At 37.1% G+C, this 18273-nt stretch overlaps 1 protein-coding gene across 1 annotated transcript in view; it reads left to right on the forward strand.

The window, feature by feature from the left end:
• The window catches only part of PDE4D (phosphodiesterase 4D), a gene marked incomplete at both ends in the record, with an annotated part of 482189 nt that overhangs the window by 75025 nt on the left and 388891 nt on the right, over positions 1–18273 (forward strand). The gene's annotated exons all lie outside the window — the stretch shown is intronic.

An 18273-nucleotide genomic window follows, 5' to 3' on the forward strand; every position in this document is an offset into this window, starting at 1 on the left:
ATCTAGTCTATGTGGTAGACCAAGATCTGGTTTACTGCTATCACTTTCAACAAAATAAGTTTCTGTGCAATCTCGTGTAATGGCTATGTAATGGTCTCATTCTGTTCTTTTTTGTCACTTCTCTTCTAAACTATAATTTTCTTTAATTCAAAGTAATTCTCATCTCTTTTCTGGTATAGGTGACAGGGTGATTAAATGCAACAGTTTCATGATGAGCACTGTCTGAATAGGTGGAATCAGAATCTCAAAGACTCTACAATAAAATGTTTCATTATGGTACTCTGTGGCCTTATCAGGTCTAATGTACTAGACATGTCTGAATATCTCTAGCAGGAAGAGACAGAAAATAAATGTTTATTGGTGACTTTTATAGTTAAATATGATGTGAAATTCATTGCACATACAGAAATGGATACTTTTTCAATTGGGGGCAAGTCAGTACTGTGGACTTTTAGTTCTTTTTCCCTAGTTTTGTATTTGAGCAATAGGATTTTTATGACTGTCTGGAAAGTTTGAAGAGGTTGTATCTTTCTCTGACTGCAATCTTCCTGCAAAATTTCCTTCCTCAGTTTCCTTCTCTTACTCTATCCTAGCTCATATTCCTTCTGCTCCAGATGGTCATATCTTCCTAATGCTTACAGGTATTTATTATAATCTCTGACACTGTCCAAAACATCTATCAGTCATCCATATTCTGCTTTTCTTGGTCTCTCACTGAGTCAGATTTACCTTTCATGCTCCTTATCATTTTTTTCAACTGTTCTTTGTCTTCATTGAAAGATCTAAATTCAGTGTGCCTTGAGTTTAGCACGTCTGGACATTCTGATGGAGAAGGCTGAGTAGAAAAATATATCAAGGATGTACGTGATATTCAGTACTGTGGTTTCTGAGCCATTTTATTACAATGAAATTACAGAAACTTCTGTACAATTTTGAAAAAAAAATTATTAACTAAATACTTAAATACGGATGTGAAAAGCACATCTTTTTCATATGTGCAGAGAGAACTACAGTAAGATATTTCAATAAGCAATTGTAAAACTTGACATCACCTTAGTAATTTTCCTCAGTCAAAGGTTTAAATTGATTTTACAATTGAAAATGTAAAATGTGTGAAAGAATCCTTAGCCCTAAATATTTTTATGAGATACTTTACTTATTATGCATGCATGAGTCGGTAGCAATTACTCCTCTTCATCAAATTCAAATGTATAATTGTGTTTTCTGGTTCACAGATTAATTAGTACAAATTTGGACAATGACTATACTTTTGTCATATTTTTGTTTGATGGTAAAATTTCTTGATATAGAATATGCTTGCAAAGCCTGATTGTTCTGCAAATAGTAACGGTGGCAAAACCCTGTTTAATTAAATGGGGGCAGATACGGCCTACACAAAAGTACTAAAAGCTGTGTGGGAGATTAATGTAAAGTCATCAGCAGTCTGGAGTTTCCTCTGGAGATGACTCTGTAAATTTAGCCTTAATTGAATACGGAGGAAAAAAAAAACATCTTAAAAGTTTCTCTTTTAAGTTTAAATGACATTTTAGCTTAAAGTAAACAATGATTTAGAAACTTTTAGAATTTCAGTATTTTAATTGTCATAAAAGAGGAAATTACCAAAACTGAACGAAGTATAGAAAAACAAACAAACAAACAAACAAGCAAAAACCCACAACCTACTAATAGGGTAAAAATATAAAATAACAAAGGTTGATTTCTCTGATAGTTGAAAAATCTCTAGGCTCTTCATTAAAATGCCTATGATGCTTGCCATTTATTTCATGGATAAACTATAGCCTAGTTACTTTGTAGAAGTTTTTAAAAAGAGTTAAAGTATGAGTTTAACTTAATAACTAAAAATGTGTGCCAAAAAGCACACGAATGTGCTTGAGAGAGAGCTTTCAACAATGAATTATACTGCATATGTACTAGAAGCTTCTGATTGCCTTGTCTCTCTGGAGTTTTCCTCTTGCCAAATGCTCCAGTGAGTAGTGGAATCGTGATTCTTGCACTTTTTAGGATCTCTGTTGCAGACCTGAATACAACCCAAGCATCCTGAATTCCAATTCAAATAAGTAGCATTTCAATTACAGGCTGAGCTGAAGCACCATTTATTATTCTTTTGTTACTGTTAGAAATATGTGCTTTCCTTTACAGATGGAATATATACTTGCTGACAGATGTGAAATATGCATTTTCTGAGAATGGTAAGGAACTGCTAGGAGCTGGTAGCTGTATGAGTTTTCAGTAGACTTGAGGACAGTCAAGTCCAATATTAGGTTATTCTGCCTATCTTTCAGACACGCTGATGTCCAATCTGGGAAAAAACAGACAAACAAACAAAAAAAGCCACAACAACCCCAACTGTCAAAAATAATAGCAAGAACAATCTATTGAAAAGTAAAGATGAACAATAGACCTTCTTGGCCTCTAATAAAAGATCCAGAAAAATAAACTTAACTTTTTCAAGATATTTTTAGAGGACTGTGTAGGAACAGCCCAATATAATCAGGTTGTGAAGTAAGAGAGTGTGTATTTCAAGGGTAATTGGAATACAATTGTAGAAGTTGCAATTTGTCTAAGAATATTTAAGGTTTCTTCTTGTTTTGATAAATTCCACAGGTAGCTAAGTAGCTAAAAACAATTGTATTTAGAGAGATCCACGCCTAAAACTTTTTAGTTTTAATTTATCTTACACCTTTGAAAAGCTGCACTACAATTGATGATGCAACATTTTTCAGTCTCAGCCAGCACAGACAGTGTACACAATTTGAGAAGCTTTCGTAGAGTGCTTTGTAATGAGCCCTGATGGGATAACAGAAGTTATATTCATGGTAAACCTGTAATACAGCAGCAACAACTGCTACTGCCTTTTGCACCAATTCATGAGATGCTATTAGCATTACAGTGAGAGGAATTGTTTTGGGTGTTCCCTTCTGGCTTTGAATAATTTTAGAAAACCAAGAACAAAAGTTTTTGCTAATCATTTGTGATGCCAGGAGGTAAGACTGGCAGCTTTCACACAGGGAATTCAGTGAGTTTTACCTGGTTTGTTTATTTATAAATTAGAATAACTTTAAGAAATACAAATAGCTTAAAAATAGCATCAGAAAATTCTCCTACTTGCTGTAAAAAATTCTGAAGATATTTGGAGAAATCTTGTCACCCTAAAAACCACAGAAAATTGAACTTGTAAATCAGGATTGCAGTAATTGTAGTAAGTTTTTTGGTGAGAAGCACAGTCAGACAGAAATCTCAAGGAAAAGCTATGCTTTTCTATCTTGTGTCACAGCTGATAAAATGTATGTATTTTGTATATGTATATGTATAAATGAGTATTATTGAAGTAACAAGTAGTATTAAGGAACTGTCATAAGTATATGTGAAAGATGCATTTGTTATTGTTTTCTTTTCTTTTTCTTTTTCTTTTTTTTTTTTTTTAATTGCCATAATTCCAGTTTTGTACAGATATTTTCCATTGGAAAGATTGTCTTCTTGTATACTTTAAAATCTTGATGATTTCAACTGTAACTTTTTAACATTCCCTATTTATGACAGCATTTACTGTCACCAATTATTTCAGTAATTAAAGCAGTAAGTGGATTGTAATCATTACTCACTACTATATTTCAGTCATAGAAATCAAGAAGTATTGAGATGATTGTTTTCCCTTCAGCATTTAATGAATATTAACTATCTATATTAGTTATAGAAATTGAGGGCAGATCTTATTGCTTCATATTTTATGTTAGCTGGCAGATTGAAAAAAAAAAATAACCTGTACTTAACTTATTCTTTAATAGATATTAATATATTCATTGTTCTGTGCCAGAAAGATTTGGTGGCCTTCTACAAAGGGATTAAAACATTAGTAGATAAGGGAAGACCAACAGATATCATCTACCAGGACTTGTAAAAAGCATCTGACATTGGCCCACACAATATAGAAAGATAAAGATTTGGTGGGTGGACCACTTAGTAAATAAGGAGTTGGTCAGATAGTTGCACTCATAGTGTTGTGGTCAGCAGCCTAATGTGTAGGCAGACATGAACGATGAGTTGTGTCTATGAGGAGCATGTATTTGGACCAGAACTATTTAACATCTTTCTCAATGACATGAACAGTGAGACTGTTAGCAAGTTTGCCAGTAACACCAAGCTGTGTGGTGTGGCTGACATGCTAGAGGAATGCCATATAGAGGGACAAGGATAGGCTTGAGAGGTTGGGCCTTTGCAAGGCTCATGAAGAACAAGGCCAAGTGCAAGGTTCAGGATAATCCTAAACACAAGTACGTGCTGCACAGAGAATGAACTGAAAGCAGCCCTCAGAGAAAGATTTGGGGCATTGGCTAATGAAAAACCGAATATGAGCAAGCAGAGTGAGCTTGCGGTCCAGAAAACAACCATTTCCTGAGTTGCATCAGAATAAGGATGGCCAGCAAAAAGAGGGAGGTAATTGTCACCTTCCGTGACCTTGTGAGATCCCACCTGAAGTACCACGTCTGAGGAGCCCTATCATAAGAAGGACATGGAGTTGTTGGAAAGGGCCCAGAGAAGGGCCGTAAGGACAATTAGAAAGTTGGAGCACCTTTCCTATGAAGAAAGGCTGAGGGTGGTGAGGTTTTTCAGCCTGCAGAAGACTCTGCCAGACCATACATGCCTAACAATATATGAAGGAGGCCTACAAGAAAGCTGAAGGGAAACACTTTTATCAGAGAGTGTTGTGAAAGGACAAGGGGGTAATAGTTTTAAACCAAAAGAAAATAGATTTACATTAGATATTCAGAAGATATTCTTCTTTGAGAGGGTGCTGGAACAGGTTGCCTAGAGACACTATGAAGGTTGCATCACTGGAAGTGTTCAGGGCCTGTTTGGATGAGGCTTTAAGCAGACTTGTCTAGTGGAAAATGTCCTGTCCACAGCACTTTCAGTTTTCCATATCTCTCACCCCATCTTAATCCATCTTCAAGTACAATTTAGCATCTTCAGATGTTAACTGGACCTTGTTGCTACAAGCAGTGTGTTGTCACCTGTAAAAAAAGCAGTAATTTCTGAGGCAAATGTTCATGTCTCTGTGAGTCTCTGCTGACGAGTTAGAAGGTGAAGTAGGGCAACAGTGTTTTAGTTAATTCTGGCTTGAGAGAGAGACAGGTGAGGGGAGGTGTCCCTGCCTATAGCAGAGGAATTGGAACTAGATGATCCTAAAGGTCCCTTCCAATCTAAACTATTCTATGATTCTGTGATTCTGTGAGAAGAGTTTTGAAGCGTCCTTCCAATCTAAACTATTCTATGATTCTGTGATTCTGTGAGAAGAGTTTTGAAGCGTCTCTTCTTTGTGATTGCTGCCTTGGATAGTCACAATCTGTCTAGCATCTCTAAAGGGCTTATAAACCCTGGAAATATCAAACAGAATCTCAGCTTCCATTTTTTAAAGGAGTGAGAAGTAGTTTTTAATCATGTTATCTTTCTCTACTTCTCTTAACTTGAAAATAGTGGTGAGAGGAAAGAAGATTGAAGAGAAGTTGTGGGTGCGACTAGAGTGGTAAGATCAAAGCATTCCATCATTTTTTAAAAGAAGGAATGTGAAAAACACTGCATTTTGCTGTGTAAACAATTGCCTGTGAGAACTTTCAAATTTGTCTCTGGAGGGCAGTACTTTCTTTATGCAAGTGATTCATTTGACAAATGTGAAAGGATTTTCAGCCAAGGAATTCCATTTTTTCAGAGCATAACTAAAACTGATATATTGTACAGGCTACAGGCAAATATTGCAGTTCAAATGACATTCACTTGTAGCACATATGAGCTAAACAATCCAGGTTTAAATGAAGACAGCAGCAAAAGAACACCTAGTGGTTCTAGATGGAAAACTATCAAATCAAACAGAGCTAAGCTCAGCAACTAAAGATTAATATTACGAAGATATTTTCAGCAAGAGTGAAATTCAGAGGTGTAGAGCAAAAGAAGGCATTGACAGAGACTTTATTTGAGAAATAGGTGCTATAGGAAAGGAAATCCAAGGGGAATTAACTCATCCGTCTCAGTAACAGTTTGGAGAAAAGGACGAGCTGAGCAATGTGACCCTCCTTGTTCGAACCATTGCGCCGCAGCAGAGAGGAGCAGGGGAAAAGGAGGGCTAGTGCAGACTAAGATGGAAGTATCATGGAGACAGAAGGGCTGGCTTTAGACCCCCCCTACCTGCTCCAGGTACTCGTGTACTCATGTAGCTCACCCATTGGTTCAGTCTGTGACCTTGGAATCCCATTACAATAAGTAACAAGTGACGATTTTGATAAATAATATTTTCTTTTTTATATGTCAATACCCTTCAATAAAGGAATTTACTTTGGAGAGTTACAGATAGGAAAATAAACTGGTAATATTCACAGTCACTTACCCACATTAATGAATGCTTCTTTCTCCTCTACCATTCATTTAAGTAATAAGTAATCCACTGACATATCAAATCACATTTTACTATTCAAACTGTTAATATTTTTGATTCTGAGAAGTCAAAAATCAAAAAATCTTTTACTGGAAATATCACTTGGTAAGAAAATCTACATCTTTATGATTTATTTGTTTAAAAATCATGCAGAAAAATGATTGATACTGATTCACAGTATCACAGTATCATAGTATCACAGAATGGCCTGGGTTGAAAAGGACCACAGTGATCATCTAGTTTGACCCCCTGCTATGTGCAGGGTCGCCAACCGCCAGACCAGGCTGCCCAGAGCCACATGCAGCCTGGCCTTGAATGCCTCCAGGGATGGGGCATCCACAGCCTCCTTGGGCAACCTGTTCCAGTGCGTCACTACACTCTGAGTGAAAAACTTCCCCCTAATATCTAACTTAAACATCCCCTGGCTTAGTTTGAAACTATTTCCTCTTGTCCTATCACTATCCATGCTTGCAAACAGCCGTTCCCCTTAGTGTTTATACATTCCCCTCAGGTACTGGAAGGCCACAGTGAGGTCTCCATGGAGACACCTCTTCTCCAAGCTAAACAAGCCCAATTCCTTCAAACTTTCCTCATAAGAGAGATGCTCCAGTCCTCTGATCATCTTAGCAGCCCTCCTCTTAGCAGAACTCCACATTCTTCCTCTATTGGGGTTCCCAGGCCTGGACACAGTTCTGCAGATGAGGCTTCACAAGAGCTGAGTAGAAGGGGACAATCACCTCCCTGTCCCTGCTGGCCACCCCTTTTTTAATGCAGCCCAGAACACAGTTGGCCTTCTGGGCTGCAAACACACACTGCTGGCTCAAGTCCTTCTCTGCAGCGCTGCTCTCCAGGAGATCTTCCTCCAGTTTGTAAAAATACCTGGAATTGCCCTGACCCAAGGGTAGCACCTTGCACTTGGCCTTACTGAACCTCATTAGGTTTTCACAGGCCAACTTCTCCAGCCTGTCCAGGTGCCTTTGGATGGCTTCTCTTCCCTCCAATGTATCAACTGCACTGCTCAGCTTGGTGTTGTCTGCAAACTTGCTGAGGGCGCACTCAATGCCATTGTCTGTGTCATTGATGAAGATGTTGAAGAGCACCTGTCCCAAGACCGATCCCTGAGGGACACCGCTTGTGAGTTTCCTCCCCCCTGTCACAGACACTTATCCTTCTAATTAAAATAAAAATTGATTTCTGATGTTCGAGATTTCCATACTTTAATTAAATTACTTTAAATGCACTTTATTTGTATATTTTGCTCTGTGCCTGACAAAGTTAATATCAGATACTTGTTAATCAAGCTGTCCAATAATTGAAATATCTTGTACACGAGAATGTAATTTTCTCTTGAAAACTGTTCTGAATAAGTAACTAACCACTATTAGTCACACTAACAAAGTTTGATAGGTCTGATACTTTACACATGCATGCTCATGCACACACACACACACAGAAAAAAAGAAGGAATAGTTGCTGAACTATTTTAGGAGACTTGGAGAACCATTATCTTTCCATTCACTTGCTTTCTTACTAGCTGGAATGAGACAACTGAAATACCTACTGTCCTCTTCCTGAAAAGTCACTATTTTAAAGCTTGTTATAAAAGCAATTTTACTTTCTATCTTTCTTGATGAAACCTGTTTGAGGAAACCTGTTAAAGCATATGTGAGAGTCTTGAAGAGTATAGAGAAGTTGAAAGAAAAGTGCCAACTTACGGTGCAGTTATTTCAAGGTTACCTCCACCAAAAATAATGGCTCAGTTGTGTTACTGTAATACTTAGTAGTCTTTGTTTCTTGAAAGAACTTAAATATTGGGAATACAAAATGCGTGAGGGTGCTGAGTAATTAAAACCCTCATTAGAAATTAGGAAAGTAACTAAGATAATGAGTAAAAAGTTTCAGATATTATTTCAGTAAAAGAAAGCAGCCAAAGAATTCTAATTCTAAGTAAGCATCTTATCCAATTTTGTCCGAAAGCCCTGTCTTTACAAATAGTAGTGTTTAAGTTGGCTTTGAATTTTCTAGCTTATTCAACATGATGTTCATGAAAAATTGTAAAATTCACCTGATTTGGATTTTGGTTAAGCAATGTGGTCCTTTTTTCCTCTGATTTTTTTCCTAACGTTGATCCAGTATGATTTTCTGATTTTTCCTTGAGAAATGAGTGAAACTAGGTTTGAACAAGGTTTGCTTTTAACTTTAGGCTTTCCAGTTTGTAGAAGTTAGATTAAAATTAAGAGGCTTTAATGCTATGCAAGTTTTATGGGAATGAAGTGCTTCTACACTCCTGCAAACTGAAGCCATTATGTTTGATCAAGTGTAACCTTAATGTAATACAATGGATGTCACTCATATTCCTCTGCTTGATGTGAACAGATGAATAACTTAATGGAGAAGGTGGAAAATAAATTGGAGAAATGTTCAGAATGGGCAAGAATCTCACTTTGTGATTCTTCCAATCAGAAAATGCTGTGTAATTGTATTGTTTACAAACGACCTGGGAAACATAGTTGAATCAAAGTAGTGCTGTTCCTTATTGCTACAGAAAGAAGAAGCTCCACAAAGCTTGTCTCTGAAATTATGCTTCCCTTGATCTGCTGCTGTACCTACAGCAGCAGAAAGGAGAAAGTGGGAAGAGCGCTGACTGTGCTTAATCTCTCCTCTCTTGCTCTTCTGCTATCCAGCTGGGAAAGTAATACCTTGTTCTTTCCTCCTCCATCTGCAAATCAAGGCAAGCAAGGAAAAAAAAAAATTAAGACTCTTTCACATGCAGTAATAATATAGCACCAGCGAGAATCTAGCTGGTGGTTTTTAGTGTGCTTCTGAAATAGACTTAGCCTTTGCTCTTTACTCCAAGTAGGAGGTTATTGACATTTTTAGCTTAGTGGGAGAAAAACACTTTTCATCTTAGTCAACTCAGCTTTTCATTAGTAAAGTTCTGCATCTGACTGGGCTAGTCAAAGCTAAAGCTTTAGCTACGCCTATGTACCAGTATCAAACACATGGTTCCTACACACGTCCCAAATTTTGAAATCACATGGGTAAGAGGAGAGGGATGGCTTTGTGTTTAAAGATGTATCACTTTTATGTGGCTGGATTGCACTTACTGTTTTTCGCATAATTGAATTGAGTGCTTTAATATACAGAACAAGAATATAATACTCATAGAAATTTTATGCTCTTGTAATGGACATTTTAATATATTCAAAGAAACAACCTTCTAGCATATGTGTTCTCTATAAGAAACAAAATCAGTGCTTGCAAGGAACTTTGCATTTGTATTCAGATTTTAAAAGTCATAGAATCACACAATCATTAGGGTTGGAAAAGACCTTCAAGATCATCCAGCCCAACTGTCCACCTACCACCCATTATTACCCACTAACTATTCCCCTAAGTACCATCTGCACATTTCTTGAACACCTCCAGGAAAGGTGACTCAACCATCTCCTTGGGCAATCCATTCCAGTGCCTGACCACTCTTTTGTTGAAGAATTTTTTCCTAATATCCAACCTGAACATACCTGGGTGCAATGTGAGGCCATTATCTCTCCTCCTCTCAGTGCAGCAGTTTGTATTGTAGTAAATATTTTAATTGAGTTCATTTATATTTTACTTTATATTAGAAATTAATTTGGTATTTATACAAAGTCCACTTGTAGAAAAGTAAATCTCTGAATTAATTGTGTCTTAACACAGGGAGAGTTTAAAAAAACTCAGAAATGTCATTTGCACAGTAATAAAATAAGCACTTTAAGTATATTTAAGTGTGGAAGACATGGGATTAGATAGCTAGTGAAATTAAAGTTGGTTGTTTGGGTTTTTTTTTGCCAAAATGAGAAATATTATATTCACCAAAAATCTCTATCAAAAATGGAAATTGCAGTAGAGTTACCTCTGGGAAGCTGTCTGTGAACTGGAAAGGCAGTCTAGCTAATTAGTGGTACGTATTAGATCAAAACTAGCATAATTATATAGTTTTAGGTTAATTTCCCTTTTATCCTGTTAACAGTGATTTTAGTAGAATTTAATTTTGGAGTCCATACTTTACAAAAGACATTCAACAAAAAAGGGCTTTGATTGTTAATTTCGCTCAGCAATAGGATTTAGGAATGTATACTGAAACAAGTGTATTACTCTTACCATAACTGTCCGTTTGCAATTGTTAATAAGTTCATGATTATTGTAAGTGAATTCTACAAGTAGATTATGTGAGATTTATGTGGGCATGTTTTTGCAATACTTTCTTTGGCTATGATTTGTAGTTCTACATCTATCAACATCTTTTATATTTAATCAGACCTTTACTTTTTAAAACACTCAATTTTTTCCTCTTTAATAATTCATGTTTTCAATTGATTTATAGAATGGTGATCTACAGAATTGCTTTTTGGTTGCTAGCAGGAATGTGTTTCTGTTTCATGAGTCATACGATTAAAAAAAACCACTCTGATATGAACAGTTAATGTCTGTCCACTGTCTCCAGAATTTGAGCTAATTGGACTTAAGAGAACTCAGAAAAAAAATATGCAAAACACACTACAATTTCTTAAATGCCACTGCACTGAATTATGTCAGGATTAATGTCAGTAGCTATTATCAGTGGTAAACAGCACTGAACAAAATTTGCCATCATCCAGCCTAGGTGCTGTTTTAGCATTGGTTCAGTTCCTGGACAGATAATACAAATGTCTGTTCCTCACTTTACTCTCACACCAAAAAAAAAATAACATTTAAACCAGTGCAAAAGTATCTTTGTTATGAAATAAGGGGAGATTATTAGTTTCCTATTTAAATTGCAGAATGTTTTTTCTCATCCAGTTAGACTCGTTATCTCGTAATATTTTCACCATCTAGGTTACATGTCCATTCACTTTTGAATGCCTCCTATTGCAGATATAAAACATGCTTCCCAAATATTCCCTCTTGTATATTCAGGCCAAAAATAAAATGTAGTGGTTTGCAATTTGTTACAAGTCCAGAAAGTGAAGAGACAAAATAAACCATCCCCAATTATTTTCTGTATTGTCAAAATTGCCTATCTTAACTGAATCATCGAAACCATAAATATCTGTTAAGAACTGCAGCACCATTTTGAAGCAGTGAGAGGCTCAACAGTTTTTCCAGTGCACTGTTACTGCTACTACTGATAGTACAGTGTCTTGAAAATATTATCAAAACACTGGTAAACAAAGATAGGAAAACAAACAAAATTCCTACCTTCAGAACTTTACTTTTTACTTTTCCATGGATTTCTGGAAAGCAAGGACACATTTTTAAAAACAGGTGTGAAAGGTTAAGAATCCTAACAAAGTTAAAATGGCATTTTCTCATGAGATGAAATAATACCTTCTGTTTTATGAACCTTGGCCTGCTAAGATGTGACTCACACAGAGAGCTCTGAGGTGCTAATACAGGTCTAATAGGTGCTATGGCTGCAGCAGCAGCTCTCCCATTCAAGCCTCAACTCACCTGGAAGTTTCCCATCTCCTGTGAGGAGGCATAGGCAAGTTCCAGGAAAATGGAGAAAAAGTGCATTTTTCTAAATCATTTTCAGTTATAGCTCTCAAATGTAGAATGTTCTGTTGCTATTGAGACTTTAGTAGACTTAGTACTTTTGAGGACTCTGCTGTAAAATAAGCCAGGGAAGAAAAAAAGAAAAAAAAAAGAAAAAAAAATTACTACATATTGGAAATATTGTCAATAAGTATCATTAATAAATTTTTCTATTTTTTTTAGATAATGATACCATGTCTCCTTTAAAGCATATCTTTCAGGGAAGAGTAAATACTCTGCACTTTAGGAACAAAATGTTCTGAAAGTAGGTTGGCACACTGGTCTAATACACAACTGGTCATCCACTTGTTTTTAAAATGCACGAAGAACTATTATGGGATGATAGAGTGACATTCAGGTATTTAATTGTGTCTACTGTCCTGTATTCTAGTTTCCACTTCTATAAAATAGAGGTAGGAATATCCTATTTGCATTTTGGGATGAGGTGAATGATACCATTACTAATTCTAAAATATATGAATAAGCGGAACAAACTGATGCTGTAATTACAATCAGCTTTTGCAACATGCATGCATCTCTCTTTTTCATTCTAAATCATTTTCGAATGAAACCTGACTCAGTCTACTGAACTGGCTTTGAGTGAGCCACGTCTTCTCATATCCTTTGTATTGGAGGTGATCATCTCTTTGGTCGGCTAGTCTAACTCTTGGCCCGACAGGATATTAGTCTTTCAGAGTGAATCATTTCACAAATATGAGTGGGAGACTGGTCAGAACTGTTAAAACAGCATAACCAAAGAAGAGGTGATCTGCTGCTTTTGAGAGAAAAGGTAGTGCCAATGAATGTGGATAATACTTCCTCCTGAATAATTAATCTGATTAGTCTATGGGAATTCTGTTCAGAGACTGACAATTTCTGTAGGTGGAGGCTTACAGAAGTTTTGAAGCTTTCAAACAAAGAGCCAGATAATGCTTCTAAAGAGATAAAATCATTCCTTTGGTCCTGAGCTAAGCTTAGTGAGGTGTGTTTTAACTGAATATAATCTTCATTCTCCTTACTGTCCTCCTTTCAGCCTTTGAGAGAAAACAAATCTCCCAGGTGTAGTTATGCAGAAATTAGATTCTTGGATAACTAACTAGAAGACAAAACTCTTCATTATATTTTTGGTTTAGACTCATTTGCAATGTCTTGTGAGAGAGCAGTTTATTTCGGCCGCTGGTTTTTTTTTTTTTTTTCCTTTTCTCTCTAATTGGGGTAATTCCAATTTTCCACTGATCTCAAAAGTGAAAATACTCAAAATATTCAATTTTTAAAATTTACTTGTATCCATATTCATTGTATGGAATGTTTCTTACAAAAACTAAAGACTTTGATTGAAAGATTTGCAATATCTGAAACTACACATTCAGATACTGTTATATTTATTCGTGAATTCTGGTACTCCAGTAAAAATTTAAATGATTTAGACTTACATTTTCCAGGGAGAACAGGTATCAAACTGAGATAATTTCCATTACAGGATTCAGGCTGCAAAAACAGATGCATATCTATTAGTCTTTGTTTCATCTTAGTACTGCTAGAAATTCTTCTCCAATAGGCAGTGTAGCAATCAATACTTACTGAAAATATATTTTTTTTAATTAACTTTTTTAAAAAATGGACAGAAGTAATCCTAGTTGTCTTCTATATGACACTGTGAATTGTCTCACTCCAACAGAAATTTAAAATAACTTATCTTTGAACTTTGGTCATTGGAAGGATCTTGAAAGGTTTATATAAAGGAAAAAAATTTGAGTATAGGATAAACGTGCAGTTTTTTTTCTTGATGTTTTTATGGTGCCATAATTCAAAGATCTGCTATGTCAATCAGCAAAAATTCCTATCCTAATGAGACTAGAAACCAAATTTGCCTTACAAAGTCAAGATTTTCATTATCTTTTGTTAGCGAATTCTGAGCTGTTGTTTTCATTATGTCTGGATGATCTCGAAAGTCATAGAACTGTAAGATTAAACAGTTCTGCAAAGTTAAAAGAAGTAAGTCATGATGGTCTGCTTTTACACCTTTGTTATTTTACACAAGTTTCGATGAATGAGTTTACTTCACTAATGGACACTTTATGATCATTTTGTATATTGGCAGTTACAGTCATTACAAGTAATCATAATTTAGCCTGCTACTAAAGCTGACTGCAAATACTCCATGGCTTCAGCCTGTGACGCCTGTTTCAGCAGCAAAGCAAACTCAAGAAGTTTCTCTCTGGGTGCTTGAATATCATAATGCCATGCTTGTAAGCTGCTGTGTAAACCTGATTACTGACTTGTGCCAGATGAGTTACAAAACCCATGAAGCAACCCAGTTCAGTGATCTGGAGTTGAGCATGCATGTATAAGTCCACTACACAGGAGTTACAGGTGGCAGAGGAAAGATTTCAGGCTGTCTTAAGCATTCAGGCCAGTCATCTCTCTCCTGCAGCCTTAGCTTGCTATCTGGTCTTTACTTCAAGCATATGAAAATTGTCAGGATTTCATTTGGGTCTCTGTCTGTAGCAGAAATGTAGGATGCGTTTCAAAGTGGAATAAAAGATTATTCATTCTTAAAACAATCCACTAAATGAATCACTGTCAGCATAAGGCTGAACAGGTCAGAGCTGGATTTTCTAGTTATCTGTTAAATTGGTGGTCAACTAAGGCTGATTATAACTGCATTTTAAATTGCCTTTTAAAAACAGTATCTATCATTCTGGATTAAGATTACTGGTATAGCATAGCCATATTGTTTTCTTTTTAATATAAAAATATTCTTTAAGCATACCTGTTTCTTAAACAGTGGGTGAGTAAAAAAGGAAAAAGCAAGTCCACTAGACTGAAATGAAGAAAATTAGGAAATTATTTATAAACTAGAAAGTTACTGTTATAGCTAGACTTAATCAGTTTTTATTCATAAGAAATGAAAGTCGTCCCCCGTGGCCTGTGTGAAGGAGTGGGTTAGTCCTAGTTGGAATTCGGAATTAATCTTCATTAATCTTCACTAATTCTGAATTAAAAATTGTCCATTTATAACATGTTGTGACTACCCATGTGTCTAATTGGTTCCCTTCTTGAGTTGTCAGAAAAAAGGCAAAAAACTGGCAAGGATGAACTCTTAACAAAACTGTCTGCCAGCAAACCTATCTCAGATTACATCAGCCTATACACTAATGCATTTTACACTACTAATCCAAACTAAAGCAAGATAACCTTGTGAAAGTACATCTAATTTTATGCAAATCTCACTGGCAGTATTGCTTCTGTACAAAAAAAAAAAAAAACTACCACCAACAACACAAAAAGAAGCCTTAATTCTCTCATCCCCATAATCAAATTCTTGTACCTTTCCAGATGAATTCTGATACAATACTTTCTGTTCTCCTTCCAAAAGCATTGGCTTTTGGATGTAATGCAGATAAGCTTGTACTTTTACTGCTGCCTTTTCTGTGTTTCTTGGAGCAAGTATTTTTTAGTTAAATTGGTAATATGCTTTGATTATCTGTCAAATTGGTCTTTAAAACATTAGGTGTACTCTGAAAATATTGCATTGTTAGTATCTTGCCTTATAAATTCAAATATATAGGACCAGATCAACTGGCCAAAAGGACAATGTGATTATCATCTGTGGAAAGTAATGGTGGTTAAGAGAGATCTCTGATAGTTAGGAAAAGGTTAATGCTACCCCCATCCTTGAGAAAGGCAAGCAGAAGAACCAAAGTACTACAGTGGTCAGCCTCATCTCTGTTGCTGGAAAGGTCCAGCCACACATCTGAATCTTTTTTCAGATGCAAAAGACCTGTAGACAGTTAGGGCTACTCAGTTTATGGACATACCTAGGGCAAATAATGTTTGATCAAATTTCCTGCCTTCTATATGAAAAGACAAACATGAAGAAGAGAGAATACAGCAAAGCTTCAGCTTAGTAAGACTACTGAGACAGCCCCCAGCCCCCCAAAACATTCTCATCTGGATGCTGAGGAATTCTGGAATGGATGAGTAGGCTGTAAGGTGGGATCAAAGTGTGGAGAATGATGATTCAGCATCTGGCAGGCAGCTGGTAATGAGCACATTACCGTCAGGGGCTGATACTGGAGCTGAATACTGCAGCCCAGGATAGGGTTACCAGGATCTCAGGGCCTAAAGAACAGTGCGGTCTGTGAGCAGTACACGAAGGCACTGAGTTGTTCTGTCTGCTGTGGAGGAGGGGAAAGGTCATCTAATAGCAGCCTACAATTACCTGAAGGGTAGCTGCAAAAGGCAACAAATTTGAACTCCACAGAGGAACAAGGGTCCATGATTGGGAGGTTCAGGTATAACATGAGGAAAAGCCTCTCCACTAGAAATGTGGTACAGCACTGGAGAAGATTCTCCAATGGAGGCTGGAAAATCTGTTTTTTTGAAACTGAAACAAAGCCATGGCTGATGTGATCTGGTTTTGGTGATATAGTCTTATTTTGAGTGGGAGGTTGGACTGCACAACCTCAAGAGGGCCCTTCCAAAGAGCATTTCTATGACTCTGTGAAATGGCAGTGAGATCAGAGAAGCTGTCTAATTTTAAGAGACTAAAGGGAACTAGAAAATCTGAAGTATGGTCTTACTGCAATAAGAGAATGGTTATAAAGAGAAGGAAAAAGGTCAGTTAGTGGATTTGTTTCCTATATGCCTATATCCTACGCTGCAATTTTCCCAGTGGTTTGTTTCATTTTGGACATTTCCTTCTGCATGTCCCACATGAGTCTTTCATCTCTTCCAGTCTTTCTGCCTTCTGTGTGACATCAGGACTGTCACATCTTGTTCCAGCTGGGCAAAAGGTAGCATCGGAGGTCTCTGGTTCAAAAATAGGCTGGTGTGACTGGATAAAGAGCAAGAGGGCCAAAAGCTTGGCAAATGTGTGAGTTCAAGCTCTGGCTTCTGTCAGTGGAAGTGCTGTTGTTCTTTACAAGTATTTATAGTATTTATCACAATGTATCTGAAACTAGGTGGGGAGACCAAAAGTTAGGAGGGCGATGAGGGGATGGTGGATTACCTAGGACAGTATTGTTGGCTTTGAAAATTGAGGAGTTGGAGTTCTGTCAAATAGAAGTGAGGATTTACACCTTCAGAGACTGAATCTTGATTTTACGAACTCTGCGTGTCTGGAAAGAAAGACTGACTTTTAAGATGGAGAATGGAAAAATGCATTAACACTTCAACAGTTGACATAGATATGCATTTCCATTTACAAGAAATTAAGAAATTTAGAAAAAAAATGTCTGATGCTTATGATTGCAAATCTATGAAGCAATGGGAACAGAAAAGGCAATACCAGTTCTGTGATAAAGGAAGCAGAAGTGCATGAAGCTAATCAGAACAGTCTAATGAGTAGATTAACAGTGGTTGGAAGAAAATAAGTTTTTTTTGGAGAAATGCAGCATGTGAGAGTTTTCTGAGGCCTTCTTGTTTAGCACTGATATTCTGGCAAATACAGTAGAAAGACTTGACAAATACCTGTTAACCGTTTTCACATGAACACCTTCAGGTTACACTTCCATGTTTTGTCAGGAGTGTAGTGATTATATTTTTCTCATGAGTAAGAAGTGTGAGGTTCTAGAATACTGTTACCTAGGACAAATATAAATTTCTCTTTAAAGATAAATTAATGCAAAAACTTCCTTCAGTTTTGGATTATTCACTCTACATGAGTGCAAAATAATTTGAAATGTGAAACTAACTTAGTACTATTTAGGATTAAGCACCCACTTTGTAAATTTTACCTTTAAATGTCATTCCTGCAGCAGTCACAAACTCCTGGAACTAGTGGTTTAAAATGTAAGAGCATCTCTGTAGGCTCAGCACCACTATAATTAAACCTTTCTTGCATTGATTTACAGCCAGTATTACTTGCAGGAGGGAGAGAGCTTACTCATCGGGGAAGATGGCAGACCGGGCGATGATTTCAAGTCGGGGAACAGCCGATTTCTGGACCTGATATGCCAAAGATTGAAAGTAGGGTGGTGGGAGGAGGAGTTTAGGGAGTAGCAACCCATTTATAACCCACCGCAAAGTTCTCAGTGAATCCGAGCGCGAGCAACTTTGTCACCTGTCGTCTCTGCAGCTCGTGCTCCCCCGGGCGGGAGTTACGCCCGACCGGCAGCGAAACGCCGGCGGCCGCCTGCAGGGGCCGAGTCCCAGGAGGGCAGAGCTGCTCCGGCGAGGAGAGCCCCGCACTGAGCCCACCGCACCGCCCGCTCCCGGCTCCGCTCTCCCCCTCTTCGGCTCCATCTCGGCTTTAAATATTTCCG

Source organism: Tetrao urogallus (genome assembly GCF_951394365.1).
Source record: "Tetrao urogallus genome assembly, chromosome: Z".
In the NCBI taxonomy this organism is placed as follows: domain Eukaryota; kingdom Metazoa; phylum Chordata; class Aves; order Galliformes; family Phasianidae; genus Tetrao; species Tetrao urogallus.